This window comes from Pogona vitticeps, chromosome 1 (genome assembly GCF_051106095.1).
Source record: "Pogona vitticeps strain Pit_001003342236 chromosome 1, PviZW2.1, whole genome shotgun sequence".
Lineage (NCBI taxonomy): Eukaryota > Metazoa > Chordata > Lepidosauria > Squamata > Agamidae > Pogona > Pogona vitticeps.
In genome coordinates, this window is record NC_135783.1 from 195,292,348 (window position 1) to 195,312,227 (window position 19,880).

The 19,880-nt window shown below is 41.6% G+C and overlaps 1 long non-coding RNA gene across 1 annotated transcript; it reads right to left on the minus strand.

Annotated features, from left to right (window-relative positions):
• Positions 1 to 2,376: 2,376 nt before the first annotated feature.
• LOC140701687 (uncharacterized) lies at positions 2,377 to 8,642 on the minus strand. Its single transcript, XR_012080609.2, has 3 exons — positions 7,784 to 8,642; positions 6,712 to 6,793; positions 2,377 to 4,310 (listed from the first exon to the last, which is right to left on the minus strand). It is a non-coding gene; the product is annotated as an uncharacterized LOC140701687 (long non-coding RNA).
• Between the last annotated feature and the right edge of the window lie 11,238 nt (positions 8,643 to 19,880).

A 19,880-nucleotide genomic window follows, 5' to 3' on the forward strand; every position in this document is an offset into this window, starting at 1 on the left:
CTGTGGCACGGATCTACCCCATGTCGGAACCAGAACTCGCGGCCTTGCAGGCCTTTCTCGAGTTCTGAAGACTGTTTTCCGCTCATGGCCAGCACGGATTCGCACCAAGTTATAGGTGCCACGGAGATCCAACTTGGTGTAAATATGTGCCCCCTTAAGGCGATCCAAAAGTTCGCCGATCAATGGCAGAGGGTAGCGGTCTTGAATTTTATTCAAGGCCCGGTAATCATTGCAGGGGCGGAGCTCTGTGCTCTTCTTAACAAAGATAACAGGTGCAGACAGGGGTGACGTGGACGGCCGGATGAACCCCCGTTTCAGATTTTTATAGAGAAAGGCCTGCAAGGCTGCGAGTTCTGGTTCCGACATGGGATAGATCCGTGCCACAGGAAGGGGTGCTACAGTCACCAAATTGATAGCACAATCATAGAGTCGGTGCGGAGGTCAGCCCCCTTCTCCTCAAAGACCTCAGCAAAGTCCTTGTATTCCAAGGGTATCATGGGACTATCTGTTGACCCTGCTGCAGCCAAGGTAGCCAGTGGACCCAGATGCAGACACGGGTCCCTGAAAGGCAACTCCCCTTGTGTCCAGTCGATTAGGGGGTTATGTGTTCGGAGCCAGGAAAGCCCCAGAATAAGTGGGAAACGGGGCATGCGTGCAACGTTGAATTGTAGTTGCTCCTGATGGTGTTGGACTTGGAGAATGACCGGATGGGTTTCCTGGTTCACAGGACCGGAGCGGAGGAGACGCCAGTCTATGGACTCAACTAGGGTCAGGGTCCCTTTATCTTGTACAGGGATCCGGTGCTGTTTCACAAAGGGCTTGTCAATGAAACAGCGATCAGCTCCAGAATCGACCATGGCACAAACAAACAAACAACGTCTATCCAGCAGGCACTGGTACGAGGTATGGACCCCGGATGTTAATGTAGGGTTCAGGGGACCCAGCTAAGTGGCCCACGTCTGAGGGTCCATTCAGACATGGGGCAAATCTTTTACTGACTGTGGTAGCGTGGAGCCGGGGTTATGCCGCTTAACCAAGCAGCCAGAAGCAAAGTGTCCTGCCCCCTACAGTACAGGCAGAGATTCTGGGAGCGTCATCATCTGTTTTCCTCAGGGCTAAGGCATGGCCGAGCAGCTCCTAACTGCATGGGCTCAGAATCCTCTTGTCTAGCATTGGTGAAAATCTGCGGTGGCTGCAAGGGATGGGAACTGCCCTGTGCTAGGCGTCGGCTCTCCAGGCGGCCATCAATGCGAAGGCATAGAGTGATTAGTTCTTGCAGCGTATTGGGTCGATCTACACGTGCCAGCTCATCCAGGATCCCATCAGCCAACCCTTCCATATATTGGTCCATAAGAGCTGCCTCATTCCAGAGTAAGTCTTGAGCCAAGAATCTGAACCAAGTGGATTACTGGGAGACTGAACCCTTACCCTGTTTCAGGGCCCGAATCTTCCTATTAGGAATAGCAGCTTGCAAGGGATTAGCAGAAGCTGCTGAGATATGTTCCAAAAAGCCCTGGCAATTGGTTAGCAGGGGTGAAGGAGCAAGGAGTAGAGGAGTAGCCCATTTAGCTGCCTATCCCTTGAGTAGACTGATTATGAAGCATACGATGGTTTTGTCCTTGGAAAGTCTCTGGCGCGCAGCTCAATATACAGTTTACACTGTGCCAGGAATGCTGGGAACTCCTCCACCTTTCCTTCAAACTTTTCGGGAGGAAGCACAGGGCACCTGACCTGGGAAGCAGCATTGGCTTGGGATTGCAGTTGTTGCTGCTGAAGCTGTACCACTGTTTGAGTGAGAAACTGCACTTGAGTAACCACAGCATTCAGCAGATCCGAGCCTTCACTTGCTTCTCCCTCCATCTTGTGGGGGAAGTGTGGCAGTGGAAGCAATCTGTCATGTTCCCGGTTGTTACAACAGCAGTGTCCGATAAGCCCGTCCTATGTCAGGGATTCAGGGAATTCTGAGCTGATATCCAGATACTAAAGCCAACTCACACAACGTAATCCAGGGTCAGAGTCCAAAGCCAAGGGTCCAGAGAACAAGGTTCAAGGTTGTCAGGAGCGTGGATGCAAGCCAGAGGTCTGACTTGCTGCTTCCACGGACTTCCAGCTGTCTGGGAGCTGCTTATATGATAAAAACAGTCCTTGAACTGCTGGAAGTCTTTTCATCCTGTCAGAACTCAGGGCTAGTTGATCGGATGTTTCTGCGGGCAGCCTTCAAGCGATCCTCTGACCTTTTTGTCATAAGTCTTCCCCTCAGCCTGTCCCTCAGCCTGTCTACTGGGGGAGGAAAATCTGGAGGCAATTCAGCTGTTTGTGTTTCTAATCACTCAGCATTCTCCTCAGCTACAGTTAACCCCTCAGGTTCCAGATCTACACTCATGATTGTCAACCAGTCCTGAGTTTTAACAGGATGGAAGGCTTCTAGGAGTCTGATGAGTGCTGTTGCTATATGATCTGCACCCAGACGGCTTCGAAGCTTGTAGAAGCAACAAGTCAATACTCTGGCTCGCATCCATGCCCCAGCTTATCTTGGACCTTGCTTTCTTGACCCATGGCTTTGGACTTTTGTGTTTTTGGCTTTGGCAATTTGGCATCTGTTTGTATCTTCTGGACCTCTGAAGTTGAATTGGCTTGCTGGACTTTTGCCTTCTGAAACCTCTAGTAATGTGACACCAACACCTATCAGGTTCCTGCCTTCTCAGTTTTTCACGTTCCCTATCTTCTTCCTTATCCTTTTTCTTCTCCTCAATTTTTCTGTTTGGTAAATCAAACACGTTTACATTTTTTCTCTGTGAATTTTTTTCTACAGTGGCTGGCAGTAGGTGGTTCCCCAAAGGTAAAGCCTGATTACCTTCAGGGAGGGTGCACCTAGAAACTGAATTGTAACCTGTGTCTACTGCCGCCGGTACTACTGTCCCTCCTGTTCCAATTCCCACACCAGCCGTCTGTACGTGAGGCAGGCTTGGGACTGCCCCTAAATTGAGACCCGCGTGTGTGCAGTGTCCACTCCCTGCCGTCTGCGTGGGCAAGGCCGGAGGAACTGGCACTGACTCGCTCCCGGTTGCCCACAGCCAAACACACACAGACTGTGTCATGCCCGGTGTAACGGTACCCCCACCTGGTGACGTCACTCCTGGCAGAACAGCAAGATCACTCATGGATGCACGCTCCTCCAGTGGCGCTGAGTCCTTCTTGCCTTCTCTGCTCTGCTCTTGTTGCGTCATCCGGACCTCTGCCACTTCCGTCTGTCCTTCTTCCACCGTCATCTGTGTCTGAGTACTGGAAGATGTCATCCGTGACCCACTGCATCACTGCTCATTACCACGTGCTACCCTTTGCTGCGTCACCAGGGTACTGCCAGCTGAAGATGCACCTGATGGGCAGGAACATTCTCCTTCTAAAATAGCAATGCATGAAAGCATGAGCTCGCCCATCCTGTTCAGTCATTTTTGGGGATTCTGACTCCCTTCTGGACCTGCACACTGCTGACCCACTGTCGGTAACGCCTTTGTGTGCCCAGTCCCTTTCTAACATGCTAAGCTTTTCCCAAATAGTCTTATAATTGGGCCAGTTATCCTCATCAGATGAGGAAATGACTGGAGGTGAATGTGGGGAGGGCCTCTATGCTTGGCAGGCTGCTTCCCCTTTTTCCCACTTTTATCACCTTTAGGACTCATGCTACTTCCTAACACTCCCAAAAGCTGAAAATGTATTTGGCTTGAATAACCACAGCCCTAAGCCCAGCAGCTAACCTAGATCCAGTTAAGCATAAACAAATTCCATGCAAGGAATGGAGGCTTCTTCCCTCTCTTTTTTAAAATTAAATCCTTAATGTACAAACCATAAATCCTCCCCCCCTTTGTTCTTCTTTAATCAAGAACAAACTGGCCACCCTGCATTCAAAAGTCCACCCAAATGCTCTGACACCCCTATAAAAGGTGACGGGAGCCCCTTAGAGAAGGGGAAATGACCAACTAAAAAGAGGGGGAGAGGGAGGGGGCCCTGGGAGCAGGCTGATACCCTGAAGGCTCATGGACCCCCTTTGCTAACCCTCCCAGAAGGCTCACCAGCCTTGTACTTTTAATTTACAATTATTCCTATTAGAATTATTCTAACTTTTAATAAAAACACAGAGGGGGAGCCTGCTCAGGCTTTCCCTCCGCTCCCAATAAAATAAAAAGGAACCGTAGCAGGCTGAGCCGATGCCCAGCCCGAAATCCGATCCTCCTCTTCGAGTGGCAGCTACGTGGTCAAAACCAAACCCGCGATAGTCGCGCCGCTCAGCCCCGTCTCCTCCAACTTTTTCCCTGCCGAAGAGGGTGCCGCATAGGTGAGCAGACATTTTAAAGGCTCTGCCCTCGCCCTCCCACCAGCTCTCGTGCGGTGCCTCTCTCTTCCCTGCTGAGCATGCAAAGCAGCCCCGCTTCAGCTGCTGTGCCCCTCGTGAAGAGGCCGTACCCAAGGTTTTAAAAGTCTCCTTGTCTCTATATCTTATCCAACACTCTAAAATTCAAAAACGTATGTCATTAATTCATTTTTTTCTCTGTCTAGCAAAAAACAAACAAACAAACTGTAAAGGCTTCCAGGTTGTTTTAAAGTTCGTTAATTCTTTGTCCTTATAAGGTCTGACAGTTTTGCCATTTAGCCCATGTCCAGCACCTTAAGTAGCCATTATTCTATTGTAGGTGCTGTTTCACTCTTCAATATTGTGCATAAGAAAGTCTTGCCACTGTTGTCATATATCTGATACGTATCAATAAAGTGTTGCTTTATTCTTTTTCACCGGATCGTCTATTATACTCAGCAGAAACAATTCTGGTTTCAATTGCAGATGAACTTTCAATATCTTTTGCATTGTTATGTGAAATGACTTTCAGAACTTGTTATCTGTTTTACATACGATACAAAGAACCTTCTTTCTCTTGGTATTTCCTGAACTTGTTAGTAACCGCTTTATAGATTTTAGACTCTGTGTGTGTGTGTGTGTGTGTGTGTGTGTGTGTGTGTGTGTGTGTGTGTGTGTGTGTGTGTGTGTGTGTGTGTGTGTGTGTGTGTGTGTGTGTGTGTGTGGGGTGTGTGTGTGTGTGTGTGTGTGTCAAATACCATCTATGCATCATTTTATAAAAGTTCTATTTAAGATTATAACACATGATAAATTTCAATCCATTATGTCCACATTTTCTCCCATTGTTCCATTTGGATATTATATCCAAAATTTTGTGCCCATTTAACCATATGTTCGTCCTCTGTATCAAACTCCAAAATCATCTTATACATCTAAGAGATGAAATGATCTTCATTGTTACATAATTCTTTTTCAGAGTCTTTTTTCCCTCGAATTCAAACATGTTCCTATCTGCTTTTTTTCTGATAACTGAACATATACAAACCACTGACAAATGCATCCATCCTCCATTAAATCTTCTCTTGAATTCATCTTATATTCTTCCCCTTCCAATTTTAAAATATCTTTGTACCTTTGTACCTTCACCATTTTCCTTTGTATGTCATTTTCCTTTTAAACAATGCCACCCACAGTGGCATATTAGGTGTCAGTCTTGAGTTGAAAAGGTTCCAGATCCTTAAAATATCTTGCCGTATATAATAGTTACTAAAATCAGCATTTGCTTTTGTTTTTATATAGCAAAGATACCCATGTCATCCGTATCTGAAATCATGGCCTTCCAAATCTAGTAATCTTCTCTTGCTCAGTGTAACCCATTCTTTCAACCAAACTAAACAGCTGGCTGCATAGTACGTTTTTAAATTCAGCAGCCCTCATCCTTCTTTAGCATCTTGCAAACACTTGCATTTAATCTGTAGTTTCTTTCTTACCATACAAAGTGAACTATGTCTTTCTGCCACTGTTTAAATGGGGTTTCCGTCTAGAACAAAAAGGGCATTCTAGGTAAAACCTTCATCTTTATAGCCAATTTTCTTCCTAAAGGTGATAGTTGTACTTGTTGTGGGTTTTTCGGGCTCTTTGGCCATGTTCTGAAAGTTGTTCTTCCTAACGTGCTGTCCTCTGAAGATGCCGGCCACAGAACTGGCAAAATGTTAGGAAGAACTTCTTTCAGAACACGGCCAAAGAGCCCAAAAAAACCCACAACAAGCATTAGATCCCAGCCGTGAAAACCTTCACAAATACTGTAGTTGTACCTTTTCACATTTTTCTAATTCTTACCTTTTGTGTGGTGTATGTTGCATTCACCCCCTCAGCCTTTTGCGGAACTTTGGTTCCTGATCTTAGTAGCAGTGAGACTTTTAGCCTGTTTCTTATTTCGTTTCCTTCCGAAGAGAGGGAAGCTTTCCGTCTCCCTAACCCATCCTTCCTCTAACCAATTTTCCCCTGCTGAGCCCCACAGGAACAAGTTCTTTGGATCACTGCATTAGATTTGAGATAATATTTTCATTTCTCTTTGAATCATACTTTGGTTTACAGGCTTTGCAAATCTTAAGAGATGCATCTAAAATAGCCAGTTTGATGGAAGTTTAGGTGAGGCTAAATAACACTTAAAGCAACCCCTGATCTATAGATCATGACTTTGCATGTTATAAATATTTCATTTGAAGCGTTGATATAGTTTGTTCTGTACTGTATCCACTTCGACAGCTTTAGTGATAATGGAGTCAGCCCCACCCAACCAAAACCGTCCCCAGACAAAACCTCTAATCATACAAGGAACAACTGAAGCAAAGAGTACTTACTGTTCATTGCGTTCCAAGCTGTTTCAACATTCTAGCTGTCCCTGTTGTTCTGATTGGCCGGCTGCTAACAGCCTTTGTGATGCTGTTGGATGAAATAATTCTCAGGTGATTTGACAAAGGATGACAAAGCGCCAAAAGTTACACAAAAGTGGGATCATGGGGGAAAAAAACCATGAAAGCTTTATGTGTCATGTTTCGTAAACATGAATCATACATGTTTGGCTCTCTTTGGATAGCCAAAAGAAATGAAAGTATCCAAAAAAAGGCTCTTTCTTGTTCTAGGTGTTTTGTTTAAACATGAAAGGGCCCATCCTTAATGACAGTGAGTTGCAGCTCAGCAGCATATGAATGACCAAAAGATCTCTAATCCCTCATGTCTGTCTATGGAGGAGAGGAGATGGCTATTCCTATTTATTATTTTAATGTATACCCACACACATTGCCCAAAATGTACACTGGCATAACTTGAATCAGGCACTGGAAATATTTAATTTAGACTAGCGGAAAACTTTATATCCCTCCTTTTCAAGCCTCGAAGCTCCTGAGGCCTCCCCTTTGGCCAAAATCTTGGAGTTGTAAATTTATGCCGGCATAACTCGGGTCAGGTGTTTAAAAATATTTAATGGAAAGTTTGCTCTTCTAGTCCCACCGCCTTTCAAGTTCTAAGGCTTCCCAAGGGCTCCCCTACGTAGGGTTTCCTTTTGCAAGCCTTTGGACACAGTGGGGAAGACTTTAATGGTAAACATTGACTGCTAGATCTCCACCACTGGGATTGTGACTGCTGGTGGTGATTCAGTGGCAATTTTGGTTGATTAAAGTGCCCCCCCCCCCAGGTCCTAAGATTCCCAAAGGCTTTCTTAAAGGGAGCCGTAGGGAGCCTCAGAACCTGAAAGGGGAGGATGAAAGCCTTTCAATTAGTTTTATTGTTTTTGGCACTCCATCTGGGTTTCATCAGCACAAATTTACACCAACAGGATTTGGCCAACTACGTTCTATTTTCATATAGTACAAATATGATTTATGCAGTTTAGGCTCCCACCCTTGAAAAAAGTCCCTCAAACACTCTTCCTACCTTGTTTTATTCCTATCCTGCACACTCCATTCTTGGCCTCACATGAACCAGCAGCTGCATGGCGAACCAAGTACATGAAATGGCAGAGATTCTTGCACTCTCACGGCACTTCTGTCGCTCTGTCATCTACAAAGATATAGAAATGTATTCTAATAAGCACATTTCCCCACCATTTCCATATATTATTCATAAAACTGGAGACCAAACTTGCTCTGCTGCAACTTGGCATAACAATTTCTATTTAGTTTTGCTGTTGAAGGCATTGTGTGAAGTATTAATCATTACATTTGTGTGGGGATTGTCCATCATGTTGCTTGCCATTTTTGAAGGAGAATTAAGGGCTTTGTCACACTGTCTCTTAAGAAATCAGCTGTGCAATACCACAATGGAAGTCAGCAGCACTTAATTTGCTCGTATCTCATTCTGTAACAATGGGAACCAAGTCTATGTAAAAAAAAAACCCCTCAGCCTTGCCTGGCAGCTGCTCAAGAAAAGAACACCGTTCTTCCCCTTGAAGTGATTTGGCACTGTTTTTGGGGGTGTGGAAAGATGGGCCATCTTTCCTAAATACTCTGTCAGCACCGAGGAGTTAAATATATGTGACCAACAATGATTCTTATACCTTTTCTAATAGCAAACAATGGTATCAGAAGTCTATTTTGTTTTTATTTATTTATTCATTACTGCTGTGCTTGCATTGTGGCCATATGCTATTACCATACCTCAGATATCTCATACCACACACACACACAAGCACACAAACACACAAACGCACAAACACACACACACACACTCTTTTGGGCTTCTGCCATTTTAAATCTCTCCAACACATAGAATCCTTTAGGGGGGAAATGAATAAAATAAATATCTGTTTACCCCAGGTTTGTGTCCTTGAGTAATTTCATGTTATGTGCAATAACCCAACAGCATTTGTCTGCAATTTTCAGAGCTAATTTACAAAAACATTAGAAATTCCTAGCAGCCTGAACTAAAGCAGTAGACTTCATTTTATTGCCTTAACTGATTTAAAAAAAATCAAAAGATGTTTTGTTGATGAAGGTGGTTTTTAGAACTGTGCCCATCTTCGTAACGGCCTATACAGAGTTACTGGGTCTGCTAGTCTGGTAATAGTGGTCCTATTTCTCCTGTGCTCTGATGGGGCTTAACACCCTGGCAGCACCAGCAACTGCACGGCCCAAACAGAGGAGGTATCTCACCCTCCACTGTGGGACGAGATAACCCCTTGTTCAAACCAGGGGCCACCAATGGACAGCTGACAACTGTATACTTTCTCAGATATTTTAAACTGTCCAGAATAATGCCCATGAATTGAGAAGGGTGTGTTAGGCCCTCTTCTGTCCTTGCCCATTTCTTCCACCCTCTGTCAAAAGAGGAGATTCTTCAATTCGAGGAATTTTACACCAAATCAAAACAGTGCTTTAAATACAGTATCTTGAAGACCTGCCCTAGTAAAAAGAGGCTGTCCTCACAAATTATCCTTCGCATGTAGAACACGGAGATTGTGCTGGGACAGCCCCCCTGTGTTTTATTCTTTATAATAATGCCAGAAGGGGCTTTTTGTTGCCAGAACATTGTGGGCTGCTTATTGTTATTCTGTCTGTGAAGCAACTCAAACCACTGCACAGGGAGAGCTATCAAATGACCCATGGACATAGGTCCAGACTGGTTTCCGACACTGGATCTCTTCACCGGGGAGTAGGGGAGAAGTTTATGACAGGGTAATGTTGTCATCCCTTTTTATTTTATTTATATTATTCCACGTAAAACAACAGAAAGGAAAACACAGTTGAAAAAAAAAGAAAAATCTGACTCAGTAAATAGCAGAGTATTTTGAGAGGCACAGATGCCCTTGGAACATTTAAGATGGCCAGGCTTGCCCTTTGCGACAAATGGGAAAATATATCCAAGAAAGCACAATGCAAAGGAAATGAACTGAGCTAATACAAGAATGTTTGGTTGTTCTTTATGGTATGTTTTTTTTTCTTTCTTTCTTTCTTTCTTTCCATAAGTTAGAGAACTCACTAAATGATTTTAATTTCTAATTATGTTTTTATTTATGGGTTTGGCTTCAACACCATACACGTGGAGTGAAAGAAGGACGTCTCCTCATGAAGTAAAAGGCATCCACTTGTTAATGCAGTGATAAAACCACAGAAAACAATAATAAAACTATGGCAGATAAAAACAACTATAATGGTTTTGAAAGGTTTTTAAAGAAGCAGGAAGGCTGGAAGAATAAAAAGGCCTCTCCTGGCGCCAAAATGATGTCAATGCTGGCTCCAAGAAAGCATTCCCTTTGTCTTCTTGTCGTATGGTCATCCATCACAGTGACCAAGGCAGTTTTCATGCCAGCCCTGGGCCTGAAATTAGATGAAATGGATGCATATCATCAGTTTCATTCAATAGCACCTGGAATTCTTCAGCAACCATCTGAGCAATGGCCCACAACTGAGGACTTCACTCTTTGCCTAGATCACAGATGGCTGCCACTTCCATTAGAGAAGTCAATCCCTCTTCTCTGCCTCTTAGCGGGAACTATTTATGCCTCCCGTTTTAGCAGCAGTTGAGGGGGTATGCAGCCAGGCCAGTTGGGATGACCAGCCAAATATCTGAATGGGGCTTCAATGGATGGATCCAGATTTAATCACTCTAAGAGAAAACTCTTTGAAATAAATGAAACTTTAACCACAGGCAACTTTTTTTCACTGGGTCTACTTTGTCACTAAGTCCATATCCAGACTAATATTCTGTATTATGTACATGGAGTAACTTCTGTGTGTATTCACTGGAGGATGGTGTGAAACCAGTATAATATACTAAAATATTACAATTTTCATATGTATATTTTATAGGATTGTAATGCCCTCCTGTTCCCCAGCTTAAGAAACAGTACAGACAAATATTTGGATTTATTTCAGACATATCCCATTTATATGAAATGATAATAGATTTTAAAGCAGTGGTTAGGATGTTAACACACACCTGAATGCTCCAGACCAGCAAATTGCTGAAACTTCAGCTTTTATAGAGGTGGTCAAATTTTCAGTGTGTAAATACCATTTACTCAACTACTTAGCCTCTTAATTCCTATGGAATCAGTAAGGGTGTACTTAGTTTTTCACACATGGCTTCTCCATTTTGGTTTTCGTTTGTAAAATAAGTAATGACACAGTGTATTATGTCATGCATCATTGTTCATCTGAGGTGGCATTTACCTAATTTTCAGACCTGTGAAGGACCAGATGATTTTTGTTATGTGCTGATATGCAAAACCATTGAATTCAAAGAGAGTGTACCTTCTTTTTCACATGACTGTCTGTCACAACCCATTTTCTTCTGCATTTCTTTCTGTGCTAAGGGCATTTGTAAGAAAAGCTGCTTCCTCACTGAGATTCTACCAAGTACATTACTGCTGTGCTGATGGCATGGTCGCCATTTGGTGAATACAGAAAATCAGTGCCCCATGTACTTAAAGTGTACCCACTTCTTAAATATGTGCCAGTGAGTGATATACTGCAGTCATCTGAACAATCATGGCTGACATCCTAATATTCTGTGGCTGCTTTTCCACCTTCCCCACTTACAGACTTGTTCTAAAGACCTGTGCATTGCCATCACACTTTTTCACTGTTTCCTTTTTCCTTTGTTTAGGAAGTAGGTGAACAAGATTTTTGCGCACTGTTTGCAGTTTATCCGTATTGCCAAGAGTGCTTTTTCAAAGCGGTATTGCTTTAAAAATTGGAATTCGCAATCTCTAAGGAAATACATTACAGGCTGTTTTAAAAGTCAATCTGGTTGTTTTAAACTCTGTGGCATCATTGACATCCAATTTTGGGTTGTAAAGCCACCTATTTTCATGATCCTTTAGACCAGTGGTTCCAGCCTTGGGTTGCCAGATGTTCTTGGACTAAAACTCTCTGAGGCTTTCGCCACTCGCTGTGCCGGCCAGGATTTCTGGGAGTTGGCAGTCCAAGAACACCTGGTGACCCAAAGTTGGGAGCCACTGCTTTAGACGATCCATGCATATTTTATACAGGAAAAAAAACTATTGCTATATTCTGTGCTAGGATCTGAAATGAAAGTATGAAGTCTCTTCTGCTGCCACTAACAAGCCATTCTAGCTGCAACCTCTGGTGTTAGTTTTGTACATAAGGTCCCATGTGATCTAATCTTTGCCCACTTCTGTCCATTTCCCCCACATATAAATTCCAAAGGGCACCCCAATACTCTGGAAGAGCTTTAGGTGCACAGGGGCATACAGGGGAAAGGGAGAAGCCATTAGGAGTACGCCATTTGCAGGAGGTGTTTGTGGACTCTTAACACCCAGAATTCTCCAGGCAAAATTCCTCAGGCAGAATCCTAGGAGTTCCAGCCCACGGACCTGCACATAACCCCGCCCCCCGACTCAAACTCCATGGCCTTGCTTCCTGTTGTTAATCTACAAAAAGGAAGCTGCTTCAGTGCTTCCTGAGAGTGATAGTTCTTCAGGAGGTGTGCCCTCTCTAGGACCTAAAAGGCAGGAAGCACTACAGCAGCTTTTTTATTATTATTATTATTATTATTATTATTATTATTATTATTATTATTATTATTATTATTATTATTATTATTATTATTATTATTATTATTATTATTATTATTATTATTATTATTATTATTATTATTATTATTATTTTGCACATTAAGAACAAGAAGCAAAGCCAGAGTTAGGCCACACAGCCTCTCTGTTTGTAACTGCCTGTTAAGTATTGGTCTGTGTGCTACAACTATCAGAATTCTATCGGGGGGATTTTGGGGAGAATTTTAAGCATTGGGGTCTAACTGACAAGACATGAGTGGCACATATCTAGACATACCATTCTGCCAGCAGTCTCTGTTCCACTGGCAGATGGGCAACACAGGACACAACCCACATGTATTCTGCACCTTTACTATTATATTACACACAAAGATGTGTAAGGTGCCACAGCATTTTTTGTGTTTTATATTTATTTATTTGTTTTCATTTTCTTTTGTTTCTTGTCTAGAGATGGGCCCATGCTGTGAAAATGGAGGTTCATAGTTCCTCATTAGTCAGGATCCACGAACCACAAATTTTTATGAATTTTCCAGTGAAACAAACCATTTCATGGTTCACGTGATTCAGTTATTCCAGGAGTGGTAGAATGGCCCTTGCATGAGTTACAGATGCCAACATCTCAGTGAGTCTTCAGCTGACGCCCCTCCACACTTCCTCCAAGTTTGGATCTGGAACATCTGAGTTACAGCCTCCTGAAAAATGGACCCCTGGGAAAATGCTTTCTAGCAGCTGGCATGGGAAAAAATGAAATGAGTGGTTCACGTGAGGGAGCTTGAGACAAGGTGTTGCTCATCCTGAGGAAGGGAACAGAAAGGAGGCAAGACAAATGGATTGTCTAGTGAGATGTCTTCCTCTCATGCTGGCTGTTGCAAAAATGAAACCACCGGCTGTGCTGCCAAAGGTGTGGCTCTGATAACAGCTAATCCCAGAGATTGTACTTTGAGCTCTGTAGTTTGATTGAGTGGCACTATGGCAATAATAGTTCGGCGTTTTGTTTTGTTCTGGCCAGGCACGTATCCCCAAAGCACCCCCCAAACAAAACACAAAACAGCCTGATTTGTGAGCTTTTTTGCTTCATGGTTCATTTCATGTTAATCTCCATTATTTCCTTATATACCAGCATGTATATACATCTTAATTGAAAGAACAAAAAAATGTAAGAACCCCCCCCCCCAAAAAAAAAGCTCAGAAATCAAGATCAGTCATGAGTTTATACATCCCATTGAGCTCTCTTACCAGCCATTGGCCCATAACTTCAGAAACATATTTTTTTTTCCAGTACAGTAAAAGAAATTCCTCAAGCAATACAAATACTACAGAAAAGAAATTCACACAAATTCAAATATTTGACTCTTTCACAATAAAATAACATTAAAGTAAAGAAATAGATCTAAGGAAAGTCATGAAGAACAGATGGAAGGCTCTATAGATTGGAAGATTACCATCCTTAACTGTTGGAACTTAAACAAATCTCAAGTCCCGTATTACACTTTAGAATCTATTACCCAAAATACAGTATACACACCACATTTCTATTAGTACAAACAACCAATACTGTTAAGTTTCATTGACACAGACAATCAGAACCTAACATCTTTTGAAAAATTGGTCACTGGTATCACATAATTATCAGTTGAAGACCACCATTGCCGGACATAGACATTTCCACTGGACTTTCCTTTTTCCACGGCCCTAGAAAGCTGTCTAGTCCTTGCTTAATAAAAACATGAATAACCTTCACAGAATCAAGCCTTCTAGGTTTTATAGCAAAGAAAAAGAGAGACACTTAGACATTAACTATAAATATACAGTATGTGTGGGGCTGGATAGATGAAATATTCATCGATATACCGGAATCTTACTGTTTAGTTAGAGGAGTCGAACAATGTAAACTGCATTGCCAAACTCCACAAGTTGGCGCTTCCATCCCTTTTCATACTTCAACTCGTGTGACTAGCACATGACAAGGAATACATGCAGCAACTTATTAATTAGTAGTAATTTGCCAAACCTGAGCTGGTAAATAATTAATCAAATGGATTCTTCCCATAGATACATAGATAGATACAGATATTTTCCAAAGTTTATATGGCACTGAAATTCAAATTATTCCTGTACTTTAGAATCCATCTTCAAAGGATTTAACACAAAGGACCTGGTGTTAATCCAATAACTTGCTCAAATACTTCTTTAAGTACTCGAGTTGTTTCTAGCCACCCTATCTAGGCTGGGGTTGATATTTAACAAGCATGGACTAAAATGCTTGCCATTTCGACTAATCATTTACAACGCTCATGGGATTGGTGCAAATCAATTTGCGACTCAGCGCTTAAAGTACTGTGCTGTGTAAAACCATAAAATAACCATCTGGCAAGTAGTTATAATATTTGTTTATGTCAGATCATATATTTTACCAAGAAAAGGGGGTAGGGGATTAAAATTATTTTTTCACACTGCACCTGCTAGGAGAAGAACCAGCCTGAGTGGTCTTGGGCAAGCTGCCCAGTCCCAGAACGCCTCCAGAAGATATGTAGTAGAGTATTTCCATGTCAATTATAGCAATAATGCCCACTTGTGATTGTATTTGCACACAGTAGTTCAAATGTGCATATGTATCTTTAATGTGAGAATGTCCTCATTTTTATGAGGAATGTTCTCCTTGTACGGCGTTCCTTATCCTCCATGTCCTTCTTTTCGGCCATGAAGCAGCGGCCACCCTAAAGCCATGACAAAATGGAAAGACTTCTTCTGTCATTGTACTGAGGGATAATTACAGGTTGTACACTAGTGGTTCTAGAGTAGACACAAGGGGACATTGGTGTATGTTTTCACCAATGTCTCCATTAATTACATGTTTCAAGAGATTTTCTTAAAAGCAAAACAGGGATACATAATGGAGGCAGCCGCTTACCAAGGAGAAAAACCAGAAATCAGCCAAATCGGGGAGCTGGACAGGGGACAGATTGTATTTGTGTTCAGTGTGGAAGGGATTGTCACTCTCAAATTTATTTATTTTATTTATTTACAATATTTTTTAGCCGCACCATTGGCCTTCTCCACCACACTAGACACTGTTCCAAGCCCTCCATACAGAGCACGTTACCATAGTCACTCAAGACTGAAGGATACCTAAACACAATTCAAATATAAACCTACAAATCCTTTTTCCATTGAGAAATTTAGGTTACATCCAAAAATGAGCTAATATTTTCATTACATGATGTTTCTTTATAAGCTATGAAAGAGTTTTCTAAAACAAAACAAACTTAATGATTGTGTTTTTTGTTGTTGTTGTTTGTTTGTTGGTCCAGATAGGCGGGGAAAAAATCAAATCAAATAAATAAATAAATAAATAAATAAATAAATAAATAAATAAATAAATAAATTAAACAGTACTATGTGAAATAATATTGGAGATAAAGCTGGAGTAGAAAAACTTTCCTATGGCAAAATTTTAAGAGCAAACTCAAGACCTGGCTCTATAGGCAGGCCTTCCCTCCTATCAGTACCTAATTTATCAATTGCCAGCTCTTGTTGTATTATCATTGTTGTTCTATTTTATATTGTTATTATTTGTACTGTTGTTAGCCACCCAGAATAGACTTTGGTGTAGATGGGTGGGGTATAAATTAAATAAATAAATAAAAATAAAATAAATAATATTCTTGAAAGTAATCCAGGAAACCCATCTCCAAGTACCTAAAATATGCTGTAGGTCAATAAGAGACACATCAGTTGTGGAATCCAATTCCACTTCCCCCCCCCCCCAAAGTTCTGATTGAAGCCATCATTATGAATTTTTGGTGCCAGGTCAAAATCCACATATTGACCAAGGGCTGATTTGGTCGGCTCTACTGTTTTTGCTGCTTATACTTCTTTGCAGTGGTCAGACTGCTGTACTGCAGCCAAAACTACACTCACAACCTGGGGTTTAAGGTTGACTCAGCCTGCCATCCTTCCAAGGTTGGTAAAATAAGTACCCAGCTCGTTGTGGAGGGGGAGGTAACCTGCACCGTTCATAATTAACTTGTAAACTGACCAGAGAGTGCTTTAAGATCTATGGGGCAGAATATAAGCAGCACTCTTTCCTTTTTGCTTTATTGACTCAATTACATTGCATTGTTTCAACTTTGCTTATATCCCACCCTAGTATTTATCAGTATGAAGGATTGTTCTCAAGTGCTACAGTGTTCCCTGCTAAATGAACTCTGTAAAGGACTTAATCCTAACAAGAGTCTGGAATGTTATTTCAAACAGAAATGAATGCAATGCCACACTGAAGCCATATGTAACTCAACAATGGTGGAATCTAGAGAATCATCCTACCACTAGTCATTTATGGACTATCTCAGTGTGCCACTTTGTTCATTAATCTTTAAAAAAATATGCTGACTGGGGGCATAGATCAGTGGTTTAGGCAGAGGTTGGGAGTTCAATTCCCCCCACCAAGCCTCTTTGATAGGGGCTGGAATTGATGATCCAGAGGGTCCCTTCCAACTCTGCAGTTCTAAGATTATTATTATTATTCAGGAGTCCTAAAGCCTGGGAAGACATAGTCCAAGGAGATGGAAGCAGCTGACATTAACACAGGCAACATAGCAGCACAGAGACCACATGGTGGGAACAGCAAGAATGAAGTGGAGGGGGACGGAAGCTAAATGTTTGCCAGGCAAATGTCGATAATATAACAAAAAGAATCATGAATAAAGAATTCTGATTTGTTTCTAATTCATTCAAAATTCTGACAGATCAACTGCTGTGATAGCCTTCTTTTGTCCTTTCTGAAAGTTTTTCAGGATAACAGAAGCCATTGATCCAATGCTGGAAAAACTCTGAGCAAGGAGTTCTGAACCAAATGCAAAAGTTTTGCCCAACAAAGTCTGAGAACTACTGAAAGACAAAAGAGGTAGAATTAGAAGATGAAAAGATATAAGTCAACATGTTTGGGGAATCTCAGATTGCTCTCTCCTTGAACACTTCATTGACTGCTAGCCTTGTGAAAATCATCCAGTATGGAAAAAACAGCATGCTCAATAGTCTAAAGAATCTTCAGAGAACATGGTCGATATTGCTATTTCTTCCAAAAATCACAATCCCCTAGAAAGACCCAAGTGAGCTCATGTTAATTAGTTGCTTGAATCAAGGTTAGGGGGAAAAGGTAGCTATTGCTAACGTAAGTACATCATTTCCCACTGCTGAGATCCCCTTATTATAGACGTAATGCAATTCTATTCCAACCGTGAAGCCGTGGAGTTGTCCTTCTTCTTTAAAAAAAATTAAAATAAAAAAACACCACATGGCTATGGGCGAAAGTCCCACCTACGCACTGCAGAAATCATAGGATTACTTCAATTGCATGGATCATCTATCCATTGACACCTGAAGCTCTTCTGAAAGGAACATGGCTTCTTTCATATGCACTGGAGCCATCTGCTTCCTGAATAAAATCACTTTGAACTTTAGATAGATAGATAGATAGATAGATAGATAGATAGATAGATAGATAGATAGATAGATAGATAGATAGATAGATAGATAGACAGACAGACAGACAGACAGACAGACAGACAGACAGACAGACAGACAGACAGACAGACAGACAGACAGACAGACAGACAGACAGATAGATAGATAGATAGATAGATAGATAGATAGATAGATAGATAGATAGATAGATAGATAGATAGATAGATAGATAGATAGATAGATAGATAGATATTGTCTGTAGTTCTGCTGCAGATGTTCTATCAACAGGTACCTAGATGGTGTTATGGCTGTGTGTGAGGGGAAAGGTATGACTCATTTGTTACACCAGACTAGATTTAAATGAGCCTTCCAATTAAAGGAACAAAATCTCCTGAAACATGACTACTCCAGAATAGTTTATAGACTACTTTTGTCATGACAAGGCAGAGGAGTTGTAATTTGACAGTGAAAGGAGTAGGAAGACTTCCTTTATGACACCAAATGATCACTCGTACCTAATTGTTCTGAGGTTGGCAACAATACATGGCACTGTTCTTGGGGGAGCAGGGAGGGGAAGTGAATGAGTAAGCCTGGTCCTCTTTTTCATCTCCTATCAGGATCCTTAGCAGGTTTTCACAACTGCTGCTGCAGCTGTCCCAGCACTTCAGGAACATCATCTTGACCGTCTGCTGCAATCATGAGCAGAATAGATAATTTGCATGCTAAACTGCTAGATAAGGGAGGCCATTAAATGGTTGTATCTGCTTTAGGCCTGTCCACCAGCTGGCAAGTGCAAAAGCTTTTGCTGTAGACAACAAATGAGCTAGTGAGTGTAGCAGAGATTGGAGGACACTCAAGGAGAAAGCCAGGCTTGGCTCACAGCTGTGACTTCCCCAATTTTCAGACACAGTGACACAAAAGGTTAATTGCCGCTTCTTACATTGTTACATATTCCAGCACCTCCACCCCCCTGTCCCAAATACAAGCTGTTCGTCTTTTTAGAAACTTTTAATAGAATGAAGTCTATGGCAACAGTAATTTTTAAAAAATATATTTATTTAATTATTTATTTCAAGGAAAGGAGAGGAGAGGAAAGAAAAGCAGAAATGTAATCAAGAGTGAGGCATATTCATTAATATGAGCTGACCACATGTCTGGAAAATATTTTTTTTTTGTTTTGCTTTGTTCATAAAATATATATCTATAGATTGCTCAAGTAGTAAGGCTGGCTGAGCAGTTCAGTGGTCAAAGTATCTGGCTGCTGAGCCAGAGGTTGGGAGTTCGATCCTCCCCATTGGGCCTCCTGGGAGAAGAGCCAGCCTCTGTAACCTTGGGCAAGCTGCACTGTCCAAAGATGTCCACAGAAGAAGGAAATTATCAAGCACTTCTGAATATTGTCTAACTAGAAAAACCTGAAAAGGGTCAGCATACATCAGAATTGACTTGACGGCATGCAGTTATTATTATTAAAGTAGTGAGATCACTAAATAATCATTAAATGAGATCATTAAATAATCATGGGTGTATATTTATTTTTCCAGTATAGCTTGTTGGTAATAGTCAAAGGTCATAAAATCCAATTGCAATGGACACCAGTTAAGTTCCAAGCCTCACAGACATAATTCAAAGGTACATACCTGTTTGCAAATACAAATGAGGTGGTGTCCAATCTGTTTGAAGTAACATTTTTTGGCTGAATCAAACATACTTTTAAGCCAGAAGATATTTTAGTCATTAATGGCAGATTTTCATGTTGATTTGCACTGGAACTGTCCAGTTCTTTGCTCCACTGTATTGTCACTTTATTAGCACAAAATGTAGTATTTCTAATAGACATTTACGAGCTATGGCTGTTGGTTTCAAGTTATGTGAACATGCAATTAATGCTTCCTAAGTGGCAGGGGCATTGAGGCACTCAAGGCCGACAGCCCTTGTATAGATAGCAAAACATGCTGAAATTGCAAATATCACCATACCATTCCAGAAGATCGATCATAAGTGCATTGCAATGTTGAAAATGTGAAACAAATT